The following is a 12,975-nucleotide window of genomic DNA, read 5'->3' as shown; positions in this document are numbered from 1 at the left end:
TCTGTGGCTATCTAATACAGTGTCCATATGGATAGCTGGTAAAAGGAGTCTTCCTAGAGGCGACTGAAGTTGTTTCAGACCCTGGAAGAGAAAAGATTGGATGAAAAGTCCTGTAGAACACATTATCTTAAAATAGGAAGGAGAAAAATGTGGGCTATGTTTAGCATATCAATGACTATTTTGTTATTTTCTCCACATTCTGAAGTAATGTGTGTTACTTTATTGAAATGGGCAGATTTTCATAAGCTTTAATTTGCAGGAATCAGAAACACCAACCCTACAAGGCCTTTCGTTTACTGTCAGACCTGGTGAACTGTTAGTTGTGGTTGGACCTGTGGGAGCAGGAAAGGTAAGCCATGATACCTTGTTCAGCTTGCTGCAATGCCACAGCCCCTGTTAAATTCTCAGAGTTGAGGGACTTACCTGGTGGTCCAGTGGTTAGAGATCTGCCCTCCAATGCAGGAGACACGGGTTGGATCCCTTGTCGGGGAACTAAGATCCCACATGCCTTGGGACAACTAAGCCTGTGTGCTGCAATAAAAGATCTTAAGTATTGCAACTATGACCCAACACAGCCAAAAATAAATAAATAAATATTTTAAAAAATTCTTAAGGGTTGAGCCTAAAGCTGTGTATAACACAGTTTGAACTGGGCAAATCTAGAATCGCTTTCTTCTAGGTGTGTTCCATGGGACATTCGTTTTGCAAGAAGGTTTCATGGCCACATAAATCTGGATAAACGCACTGTGTTTTCCTTCTTGGTGCTTCATATTGCACAGTTGGGAACTGCTTGTTGGATGTTTGGACATCTCAGTGAAGGACATTATTTATGTGACATCTATTCAGGACAGAATGAGACAGTGGGGACTTCTTTTTGTGATGGTCATCCCTCCAGGAAGTCTGGAGGTTGTGAAGGCTCTTCCAGGAAGCTTTGAGCATTTTCTCACATGACTTGACTTGATCCTCTCAGTGCACATGTAGTGAATGTGCAGCCATGTGCTGGAGCTAAAGAAACAGATGTGAGCGAGACCCTGACACCTCTGCCATCCAGAGACAACCAGGTTCTGGGGTGAGACAGATATGCAGGCAGATTATTTTAGCCCAGTGTGCTAGCACTGTGATGTGGGGACACAGACACACCACATCTGTGTGGTGTACAAGATTTGAAGGACATGTGTACATGCATTTAGTCTCTTGTGTTCTGTACAACAAAATACAGAAATCTAAACATAAGTGTGTACATGAGAGGTTAATGATTTCTTCTGTGATGGACTTTTGCTCTTTGGACACAACACACTTCAGAGTTTTTTAATAATCATCTTTGGATACAGCTTTCATGTGTAGCTTTTTAAGCACAAATATTTGTCAAGTGAAGTATACCCAGATATAGGAACAGCTGCATAAGCATCAGATGCAAGAAATACACATCCTGCTGGGCTGCTCTGTTAGTTAAGAATGTTAAACATTCTTATTTAGTCTTTGTTGAGTATAGCGCTTCATTTGGGGGAAATTCTTGGGCACAGTAGTTTGTTATAGCATTTTATTAGTATTTCTTGTCAACTGTGGGTTTACATTGACCAACAGTGTTATTTTCACTTTTTTGGTTGCAATCCCAGAACTATACTTTATCCTGTTCTAAACATAAGCATTCTATCATACATCAAGCACCAGGGTGGGGTCGGCTGTGCTGCAGGGCATATTCCGTCCTGAGTGCTGCCTGTTCACATGTGTGTGTTGCCATCTGTTTCAGTCATCACTGTTACGTGCTCTGCTGGGGGAGCTGCCCCCGAGCCAGGGACAGGTCAGTGTGCATGGGAGGATCGTGTATGTTTCTCAGCAGCCTTGGGTGTTCTCGGGAACTGTGAGGAATAACATTTTATTTGGGAAGAAATATGAAGAAGAACGATATGAAAAAGTAATAAAGGCTTGTGCTTTGAAAGAGGTGAGTAATGACTCCTAAGTTGGATATACTTGAATATTAAATAATGATAATATTGGTTTAACCTACAAGATTTGTTGAGAGTTTTTATTTATTTATTTTTTTAATTTTAAAAATCTTTGATTGTTGCTGATTATTTGAAACTGGTCTTCTGGGTAAATATGCAGGTATATACATTGCTGTTTTAATCCTGATGTGATAACACTCACAGAATGCCTTTTTTTTTTTCCCCTTGAGGGGATCAGTCCATTCTATGAAGTTTCATTCACTTTTAACAATTATAGAAATTTCTAAAATATCAAGCACAGTGTAATGAATCCTCATGTACCACTCCCAGCTTCAGCCAGGATCAGCTGGTGGCCTGTCTTGCTGCATCGCTACCCCTGTGCTCTGCCTGCCCCACCCCCAACCTAGATTATTCTGGAGCAGATCCTAGACACCATATTAGTTCATCTGTCTACATTTCATTAGTTTCGTCTAAGAGAAAAAAATCTTTTCTCTTTGGAAAAAAATCACCACATTTTTCACCTGAAAAATAATCACCATATTTTTCACCTGAAAAATAACCCAAATTCCTGAATGTCATCAACCTTCTAATCTGAGTTTACATGTTGTGAGACATCTCACTGAGAAATCTTGTTCATTGTTGTTGGAATCAGATTTCACATAAGGTCTGTCCATTGTGCTTAGTTGTTGCCTCCTCGATACCTTTCAGTCTATAGGTTTCCCTCTTTACTTCATTTTTGATTTATAATTTATTATTTAAAGAAAATAGAATACTTATGTTTCTTATTAATACTGCATCATTTTGTTGGAGAAGAGATTGTTTTCAGAAAGGGCATCAATTTTCACAGAAAATGGCAAAGTGAAATGTTTAACACTATATTAGGATTTAGATGAAATTAGTGAATGAATAAGGAAAACTAAAGTTATCTGATATAATATAATTTGGCAGAAAAAAAGAAAAGTGTAAATACCAATAAATAATTTGTTATTCTCTTGGGTTATAAACATCAGTGAAAAACAGTTTTAAAGGTCTCCCCTTGGTCTGTTCAGGGCAATTTGGACATCTGACTATACATTTATACAGTGAGGAAAAAGCTGGGACAGACTATCAAAGGTTTGGTGTTAAAGGCTGCAAACTCTCTTTGTGAGGAAATAGTAATTCTGCTTGAACAATGGTTTGAACACCATAGATTGTATCAGGAGAGCAGCATTTTATGATAATGTGGACAGAACAGAATTATTCATTTAATGGCTGCTATTTCTTTCTCTTTGGCTCATGTTAATGGGAGATTGTGCTTTTGCAGAAATGATGTGAAGTTAGGAGGAATGAACTAGATTTTTGTTAAATGGTACATAGACTGTGTAAGAAAAGAAGAGGGGAAACAAATGTGAAACAGTGAGACAATAGCTCCTGTTTATTCAGAGTTCATGTGCAAAACATTTTTGTATCTGTCTCACACGTGTGCATGCACACACATAAACAGGAAACAGTTAAGTTCAGTTCAGTCGCACAGCCATGTCCGACTCTTTGCAACCCCATGATTTGCAGCACGCCAGGCCTCCCTGTCATTCACCAACTCCCGGAGTTTACTCAAACTCATGTCCATCGAGTCAGTGATGCCATCCAGCCATCTCATCCTCTGTCATTCCCTTCTCCTCCTGCCCCAATCCCTCCCAGCATCAGAGTCTTTTCCAATGAGTCAACACTTTGCATGAGGTGTCCAAAGTATTGGAGTCTCAGCTTTAGCATCAGTCCTTCCAAGGAACACCCAGGACTGATCTTCTTTAGAATGGACTGGTTGGATCTCCTTGCAGTCCAAGGGACTCTCAAGAATGTTCTTCAATACCACAGTTCAAAAGCATCAGTTCTTCAGCACTCAGCTTTCTACACAGTCCAACTTTCACATCCATACATGACTACTGGAAAAACCATAGCCTTGACTAGACAGACCCTTTGTTGGCAAAGTAATGTCTCTGCTTTTGAATAAGCTATCTAGGTTGGTCATAACTTTCTTTCCAAGGAGTAAGTGTCTTTTAATTTCATGGCTGCAATCACCAACTGCAGTGATTTTGGAGCCCCTCCAAAAATAACGTCTGACACTGTTTCCACTGTTTCCCCATCTATTTGCCATGAATGATGGGACCAGATGCCATAATCTTAGTATTCTGAATGTTGAGCTTTAGGCCAACTTTTTCACTCTCCTCTTTCATTTTCATCAAGAGGCTTTTTAATTCCTCTTCACATTCTGCCATAAGGGTGGTGTCATCTGCATATCTGAGGTGATTGATATTTCTCCCAGCAATCTTGATTCCAGCTTGTGCTTCTCCCAGCACAGCGTTTCTCATGATGTACTCTGCATATAAGTTAAATAAGCAGGGTGACAGTATACAGCCTTGACGTACTCCTTTCCCTATTTGGAACCAGTCTGTTGTTCCATGTCCAGTTCTAACTGTTGCTTCCTGACCTGCATATAGGTTTCTCAAGAGGCAGGTCAGGTGGTCTGGTATTCCCATCTCTTTCAGGATTTTCCACAGTTTATTGTGATCCACACAGTCAAAGGCTTTGGCATAGTCAATAAAGCAGAAATAGATGTTTTTCTGGAACTCTCTTGGTCTTTCTTTCATCCAGCAGATATTGGCAATTTGATCTCTGGTTCCTCTGGCTTTTCTAAAACCAGCTTGAATATCTGGAAGTTCACGGTTCACATATTGCTGAAGCCTGACTTGGAGAATTTTAAGCATTACTTTACTAGCGTGTGAGATGAGTGCAATTGTGTGGTAGTTTGAGCATTCTTTGGCATTACCTTTCTTTGGGATTGGAATGAAAACTGACCTTTTCCAGTCCTGTGGCCACTGTTGAGTTTTCCATATTTGCTGGCATATTCAGTGCATCACTTTCATAGCATCATCTTTTAGGATTTGAAATAGCTCAATTGGAATTCCATCACCTCCTCTAGCTTTGTTCATAGTGATGCTTTCTAAGACCCACTTGACTTCACATTCCAGGATGTCTGGCTCTAGGTGAGTGATCACACCATCGTGATTTTCTTTGTCATGAAGATCTTTTTTGTGCAGTTCTTCTGTGTATTCTTGCTACCTCTTCTTAATATCTTCTGCTTCTGTTGGGTCCATACCATTTCTGTCATTTATCGAGCCCATGTTTGCATGAAATGTTCCCTTGGTATCTCTAATTTTCTTGAAGAGATCTCTAGTCTTTCCCATTCTGTTGTTTTCCTCTATTTCTTTGCATTTATCACTGAAGAAGGCTTTCTTATCTCTCCTTGCTATTCTTTGGAACTCTGCATTCAGATGCTTATATCTTTCCTTTTCTCCTTTGATTTTCACTTTTCTTTTCACAGCTATTTGTGAGGCCTCCTCAGACAGCCATTTTGCTTTTTTGCATTTCTTTTTCATGGGGATGGTCTTGATCCCTGTCTCCTGTACCATGTCACGAACTTCCATCCATAGTTCATTAGGCACTCTATCTATCAGATCTAGGCCCTTACATCTATTTCTCACTTCCACTGTATAATCATAAGGGATTTGATTTAGGTCATACCTGGATGGTCTAGTGGTTTTCCCTACTTTCTTCAATTTAAGTCTGAATTTGGCAATAAGGAGTTCATGATCTGAGCCACAGTCAGCTCCCGGTCTTGTTTTTGTTGACTGTATAGAGCTTCTCCATCTTTGGCTGCAAAGAATATAATCAATCTGATTTCGGTGTTGACCATCTGGTGATGTCCATGTATAGAGTCTTCTCTTGTGTTGTTGGAAGAGGGTGTTTGTTATGACCAGTGTGTTCTCTTGGCGAAACTCTTACTCCAAGGCCAAATTTGCCTGTTATTTCAGGTGTTTCTTGAGTTCTTACTTTTGCATTCCAGTCCCCTATAATGAAAAGGACATCTTTTTTTGGTGTTAGTTCTAAAAGGTCTCCTAGGTCTTCACAGAACCGTTCAACTTCAGCTTCTTCAGCGTTACTGGTTGGGACATAGGCTTGGATTACCATGATATTGAATGGTTTGCCTTGGAAATGAACAGAGAGCATTCTCTCGTTTTTGAGATTGCATCCAAATACTGCATTTTGGACTCTTTTGTTGAGCATGATGGCTACTCCATTTCTTCTAAGGGATTCCTGCCCACAGTAGTAGATATAAGGATCATCTGAGTTAAATTCACCCATTCCAGTCCATTTGAGTTCGCTGATTCCTAGAATGTCAATGTTCACTCTTGCCTTCTCCTGTTTGACCACTTCCAATTTGCCTTGATTCATGGACCTAACATTCTGGGTATCTATGCAATATTGCTCTTTATAGCATCGTACCTTGCTTCTATCACCAGTCACATCCACAATAGGGTATTGTTTTTCTTTGGCTCCATCCCTTTATTCTTTCTGGAGTTATTTCTCCACTGATCTCCAGTAGCATATTGGGCACTTACCAACATGGGGAGTTCCTCTTTCAGTAACCTATCATTTTGCCTTTTCGTACTGTTCATGGGGTTCTCAAGGCAAGAATACTGAAATGGTTTGCCATTCCCTTCTCCAATGGACCACATTCTGTCAGACCTCTCCACCATGACCAGTCTATCTTGCGTGGTCCCACGTGGCATGGCTTAGTTTCATTGAGTTATTCAAGGCTGTGTTCTGTGTGATCAGATTGGCTAGTTTTCTGTGCTCATGATTTCAGTGCATCTGCCCTCTGATGCCCTCTCGCAACCCTGTTGTCTTACTTGTGTTTCTCTTACCTTTGTCATGGGGTATCTCTTCATGGCTGCTCCAGCAAAGTGCAACTGCTGCTCCTTACCTTGGATAAAGGGTATCTCCTCACGGCCGCCCCTCCTGACCTTGAACGTGGAATAGCTCCTCTCGGCCCTCCTGCGCCCTTGCAGCCACTGTTCCTTGGACGTGGGGTTGCTCCTCCTGGCTGCCGCCCCTAACCTCGGGCATGTGGTAGCTCCTCTCCGCAGCCGTCCCTCACCTCAGACGTGGGGCAGCTCTTCTTGGCCGCTCCTGTGCCGTCGCAGTCTGGCACTCTCGGTTGTTGCCCCTTACCTTGGGCGAGGGGTAGCTCCTCTCAGCCATGCTTCTGCACGGTCCTTTGCAGCCAGTGGGCTTCTGCACGGTCACATGATTTATTAATTCTTTATGAATGTCCTTGATGTTCCTGTCTTCATTTTATAGTAGGAGAAACTGATACTTGAGGGATGACACAGCTCATCTCTGCCTTTACAGCTCAAGTTCAGATCTGTTTCTGCATAAGCCTAGATTCCATGGAAGGTGGGGTGTGGAGTAAACAGATTTCAGGCATTTTCTCTTTACCTTAATCACATCCAGCTCCTGACACCCAGATCAAATTCCTGAGACCCAGCCAGGATGTGCCTGTTTCTTTCATGACCTTACTTTTCTGATGAAGAAAGAGACACACCCTGGTTAGGGTCTCTCTTTACATGTCCCTTTACACTTTCATCCATTGCTCACTTTTTAAGAAGTTCTTACTTCTAAACTTCCTCAATTGACAAGCAGCACAACACCATGGATAAGCATGGAAACTAGAGGCAGTTTGATGTGAAGGAGCAGAAGTCTCTGAACTGACTTGAGCTGGGTCAGATTCTAGCTCTTTTGTTCAATAGCTGAAAAGGAAAGATATACCTATTTGAAAAGGAAAGATATATCTATTTGAATGAAGAGTTCCAAAGAATAGCAAGGAGAGATAAGAAAGCCTTCCTCAACGATCAATGCAAAGAAATAGAGGAAAACAACAGAATGGGAAAGGCTAGAGATCTCTTCAAGAAAATTAGAGATACCAAAGGAATATTTCATGCAAAGATGGACACAATAAAGGACAGAAATGGTGTGGACCTAACAGAAGCAGAAGATATTAAGAAGAGGTGGTAATAATACACAGAAGGACTATACAAAAAAGATCTTCACCACCCAGAAAATCATGATGGTGTGATCACTCACCTAGAGCCAGACATCCTGGAATGTGAACTCAAGTGGGCCTTAGGAAGTATCAATACGAACAAAGCTAGTGAAGATTATGGAATTCCAGTTGAGCTATTTCAAATCCTAAAAGATGATGCTGTGAAAGTGCTACACTCAATATGTCAGCAAATTTGGAAAACTCGGCAGTGGCCACAGGACTGGAAAAGGTCAGTTTTCATTCCAATCCCAAAGAAAGGCAATGCCAAAGAATGCTCAAAACCACACAGTTGCACTCATCTCAAATGCTAGTAAAGTAATGCTCAAAATTCTCCAAGCTTGGCTTCTGCAGTACATGAACTGAAATTCCAGATGTTCAAGCTGGTTTTAGAAAAGGCAGAGGAACCAGAGATCAAATTGCCAACATATGCTGGATCATCAAAAAAGAAAGAGAGTTCCAGAAAAACATCTATTTCTATTTTATTGACTATGCCAAAACTTTGACAGTGTGGACCACAGCAAACTCTGGAAAATTCTTCAAGAGATGGGAATACCAGACCACCTGACCTGCCTCTTGAGAAATCTGTATGCAAGTCAGGAAGCAACAGTTAGAACTGGACATGGAACAACAGACTGGTTCCAAATAGGGAAAGGGGTACATCAAGGCTGTATATTGTCACCATGCTTATTTAAATTATATGCAGAGTACATCATGAGAAATGCTGGGCTGGATGAAGCACAAGCTAGAATCAAGATTGCCGGGAGAAATATCGAAAACCTCAGATATGCAGATGACACCACCCTTATCGCAGAAAGTGAAGAAGAACTAAAAAGCCTCTTGATGAAAGTGAAAGAGGAGAGTGAAAAAGTTGGCTTAAAGCTCAACATTCACAAAATGAAGATCATGGCATCCAGTCCCATAACTTCATGGGAAATAGGTGGGAACAGTAGAAACAGTGACAGACTTTATTTTTTTGAGCTCCAAAATCACTGCAGTTGGTGATTGAAGCCATGAAATTTAAAGACAGTTACTCCTTGGAAGGAAAGTTATGACCAACCTAGATAGCATATTCAAAAGCAGAGACATTGCTTGCCAAGAAAGGTCCATCTAGTGAAAGCTATGGTTTTTTCAGTAGTCATCTTTGGATATGAAAGTTGGACTATAAAGAAAGGTGAGCACCGAAGAATTGATGCTCTTGAACTGTGGTGTTGGAGAAGACTCTTGAGGGTCCCTTGGACTGCAAGGAGATCCAACCAGTCCATTCTAAATAAAATCAGTCCTGAATGTTCCTTGGATGGACTGTTGCTGAAGCTGAAACTCCAATACTTTGGCTACCTGATACGAAGAACTGACTCATTAGAGAAGACCCTGATACTGGGAAAGATTGAAGACGACAGAGGAAAAGGGGACGACAGAGGATGAGATGGTTGGATGGTATCACTGACTCAATGGACATGAGTTTGAGTAAACTCTGGGAATGGGCGATGGACAGGAAGGCCTGACCTGCTGCAGTTAATGGGGTCACAAAGAGTCAGACACGGCTGAGCAACTGAACTGAACTGACTCTCAGAACAGTGATGTGACCTCACTTAGTCTCAGTTTCCTCATCTGGGAAATGGGGTCAGTACTTACCGTGTAGCTTGTTTCAAAGATTAGAGATAATCAGTATCAGGGTGCAGCACAGTGCTTGGTTCACAGATCTTACCCACCAGGAGCTGAGAGAAGCTATGTGCACACATAGAAATTATTGAGCAGAATAGGGCAGGTCCTTCAGAAGAAATGTATGCAAAGCCTTAGGAACCCAGCAGGAAGAGAGTGAGTCCAGGATGATTTCATGGGAGAGTGTGTTTAGGCTGAGCCTGGAAGAATGGGCAGGATATTGACAGGCCATGAGAGGAGGGGCAATTCCAAATGGAAGACAAGCAGTAAAGGGAGGTTCCATTGTTTGACTCCAGAATCCAGCCCTCCTCTGCTAGGGCACTCATCAACTGTTTCAACAGTCTGCTCCATAGCATTTTTACTGTTAAGTCTCCACCATTGCTGAAGGGTCCTTGGTATGTTTCTGGTAGATGGTATCAAACCAGCTTCTTCATTTCCTAGTTTGCCTCTAGTTTGTGTATCTGCTGTTCAGTGAAAATTGGTTAAATTTAACTTAGAGGAAAATAACATGAATAAGAACACTTTCCTGTCAGTGGGAAGAATTATAATATATGCTCAAGTCAGGCTTTTCTCTTTAACCTAATCAGAAAATCCTGGCTGGGAAATTAGCCTGACTTGGATTTTACCTCAAATCCTTTAAAATGTTCTTCCCATCTGGGACTTATCTATTAATAATTTGTAAAGTCAACAACACACTCAAAGTCCTACCACCAGAGTTGAAGAGAGCCTGTTTCTTATGCTTGAACTGAGCTAAGGGAAAGAGTGAACTTCAGTGCCTTTTCTAGAGCATGTTGCGATTGCTGTGCTATAATGCGATGCTATTTGGGGAAGGAAGCCAGAAAAATACATTAATAAAATTAAAGGATAAAAACTAATAACAGTTTGCAAGGACTGTCAACAGTGAAATGGAGGTCCAGAAAACAGGGGACCTGTGTGTGTCTGTGTGTCTTTGTGGCGGTCAGGGAGGGTTATGATGGAGACACTCTCTTTCTTATCCTCATGGTCACAAGCTTTGCATGTTGTGATTCACACTGTGAATGGAGTCCCCCTGTTGGATTAATGAGAAAATAGGCATCAGTCATCAGTAGCAGAGCTTCCCTTATAGCTCAGTTGATAAAGAATCTGCCTGCAGTGTGGGAGACCTGGGTTTGATTCCTGGGTTGGGAAGATCACCTGTAGAAGGGAAAGGCTACCCACTCCAGTATTCTGGCCTGGAGAATTCCATGGCGTCACAAAGAGTCAGACACAACTAAGCAACTTTCACTTTGACTTTCATCAGTAACAACTCAGTAAATGGTGACCCTGTTCTTCCTCATGCTCCAAACACCATGGTGCTCTTCTTACAACCCACACCCATCCCATCAGCAGGTCTTACAGACTCTACCTTCAGAATGTGTCTGGAGTGTGCTCCATCTCTCCATCCCTGCTGCTCCCACTGTGGTCCTGGCCACCATCGTCTCTCACTTACATTATTCCAGTAGCCTCCTTACTTGTATCCACCCTCACTCATTCTCCCTTACTTCTTGTTTTCTGCAAAGCACAGGAATGAGTCTGTAGAAATCTCAGACCAGGTCAGTCATCCCTTCTCCTTCTCTCCCTGTTACTGGGAGTGACCCCAGGCTCCTCCTGCTCTGTCTCTGCCCTCACTCCCCACATTCTTACTCAGCTCTGCTCTCCTGCCTCCTTGCTTGTCCTGAACCCCTTGGACATCTCCCCATGGCCCCTGTACTCGCCCATTCGTCTGTGTGGAGCAGCCTCTCCAGGTCTGCCTGAGCCCCTCCCCCTCCCCCGGATCTGCTCAACCCCCTCTGAGCAGAGCCCTCACACCCCAGTGTGGACTCACTTCTCTCCTTCATTCTCCACCACCCTCCCCTCCCCCACCCCACCCCCTGAGCCGGCTTCCTTTTCCTTCTCATCCTCAGTACTTGCACTAAAGTTAATTTTCCTTATTGACCATCTCCCACTGTGGAGAGAAACTCTAGGGGCTTTGTTTCCTCATGGCTGAATTCATTGTGACCAGAACAATGCCTGGTGTATATTGATCCACAATGAATATCTCTTAGAATGGTCAGATGCATAAATGTTGTGAAAAACTACAGAATAAAAACAAAAAATAACCCTGAGGATTTTTTAAATTGTTCACTGTTATGGTTTAGCCACTATGAAATATACTCGTCATTGTTGATCAAACACTGTGGGGAGAACTGATGCTAAAAAGTTAGGATGGCAGGAGGAGAACATATTTTAGATCTTTTTTTTTTTCTCCTGTTCTATCTCCCTGTAGGATTTACAGCTTTTGAAGGAAAATGATCTAACTGAGATAGGAGACCGGGGAACCCCTCTGAGTGCAGGACAGAAAGCCCGGGTCAGCCTCGCCAGGTAAATGGGATTTCAGTTGCCATCCTGCCCCTCCTCCTCTGCGGCTCCTAGTGGACGTGAGCACACAGAACCCGCTCACCGGGTGGGCCTGTGTAAAGCAGGGTCTTGCCTCTTTCCCTGGGCTCATGGAAGGAACCTGGAGTTGTTGGACACCATCATGATTCAGAGATGGGACCCAGGGAGTGTGACGTGTCCTCTCCTGATGTCTCTCTCTGTTTTCTAGAGCTGTGTATCAGGATGCAGACGTCTACCTCCTGGATGATCCACTGAGCACAGTGGATGCAGGAATCAGCAGGCACTTGTTCGAACAGTGAGTTTGCTTCTATTTTCTATCATCTCTGCTTTCCAGGAACCCTGTAGAGATTGGGTAAGAGAGCTCAGGAAAGCCTTTGTGCTTCAGGAGACTCAGCTCGCTCTGCCCTTGTGTCTCTCTCTTCCCTCCCTTCCCTCCACAGAAGATCCATTGTAGAGAAATTTTGCATCATGATGAGGTCAGGACAGGAAAATACAGAAGGTGCTTCCAATGTGTGAAGGACAGTGGGGTCTGTGCTTTAGGGAGTGAGGAATAGGTGAGAGATTTCCCTGTGACCTGCAGTTGATAATCAGACACTGTGATGGGTCCAGAGCCTTGAAATAAGAAAGATGATGAATGGTTTTTAAATCACAGAGTTGGACCCAGGAATCTAGTACTTAGTGTCAGTCCCTTTTCTCTATCATGTGTTTAAGGCACATTAGAAGCAAAATTTTCGGTACTGACACAGGGCTTCTATAGAAAGGCTCTGTTGGTTTATGCTTATTATTCTGTAGGTTTGGAAATTCTTAATAAGACCTAGAATTAAGACTAACTTATTCCACATCTAAGCATGAATTTAATGGTTTAGCGTTGTTTCATGGATGCTTACTTGAATTAATACTTAGACCCATGATGTAGGGTTAGCCTGAATGTGGAACTAGAGATCTAGAATCTGGTGGAAATCTTGACTCTCATTTTTGTCTTTCTGGAATACAAATTGCTTTTGCCTGGCCGCAGAATGACTGAAGTAAAACAACTCTTATGCTTTTCTGTGAATA

At 42.3% G+C, this 12,975-nt stretch overlaps 1 long non-coding RNA gene across 1 annotated transcript; it reads left to right on the top strand.

The window, feature by feature from the left end:
* The first annotated feature begins 263 nt into the window (after positions 1–263).
* On the top strand, positions 264–11,904 carry LOC139186125 (uncharacterized). Its single transcript, XR_011569630.1, has 3 exons — positions 264–349; positions 1,751–1,942; positions 11,810–11,904. It is a non-coding gene; the product is annotated as an uncharacterized lncRNA (long non-coding RNA).
* Positions 11,905–12,975: the final 1,071 nt, after the last annotated feature.

This window comes from Bos indicus, chromosome 12 (assembly GCF_029378745.1).
Source record: "Bos indicus isolate NIAB-ARS_2022 breed Sahiwal x Tharparkar chromosome 12, NIAB-ARS_B.indTharparkar_mat_pri_1.0, whole genome shotgun sequence".
NCBI classification, from domain to species: domain Eukaryota; kingdom Metazoa; phylum Chordata; class Mammalia; order Artiodactyla; family Bovidae; genus Bos; species Bos indicus.
This window is presented reverse-complemented; position numbering and strand designations above follow the sequence as displayed.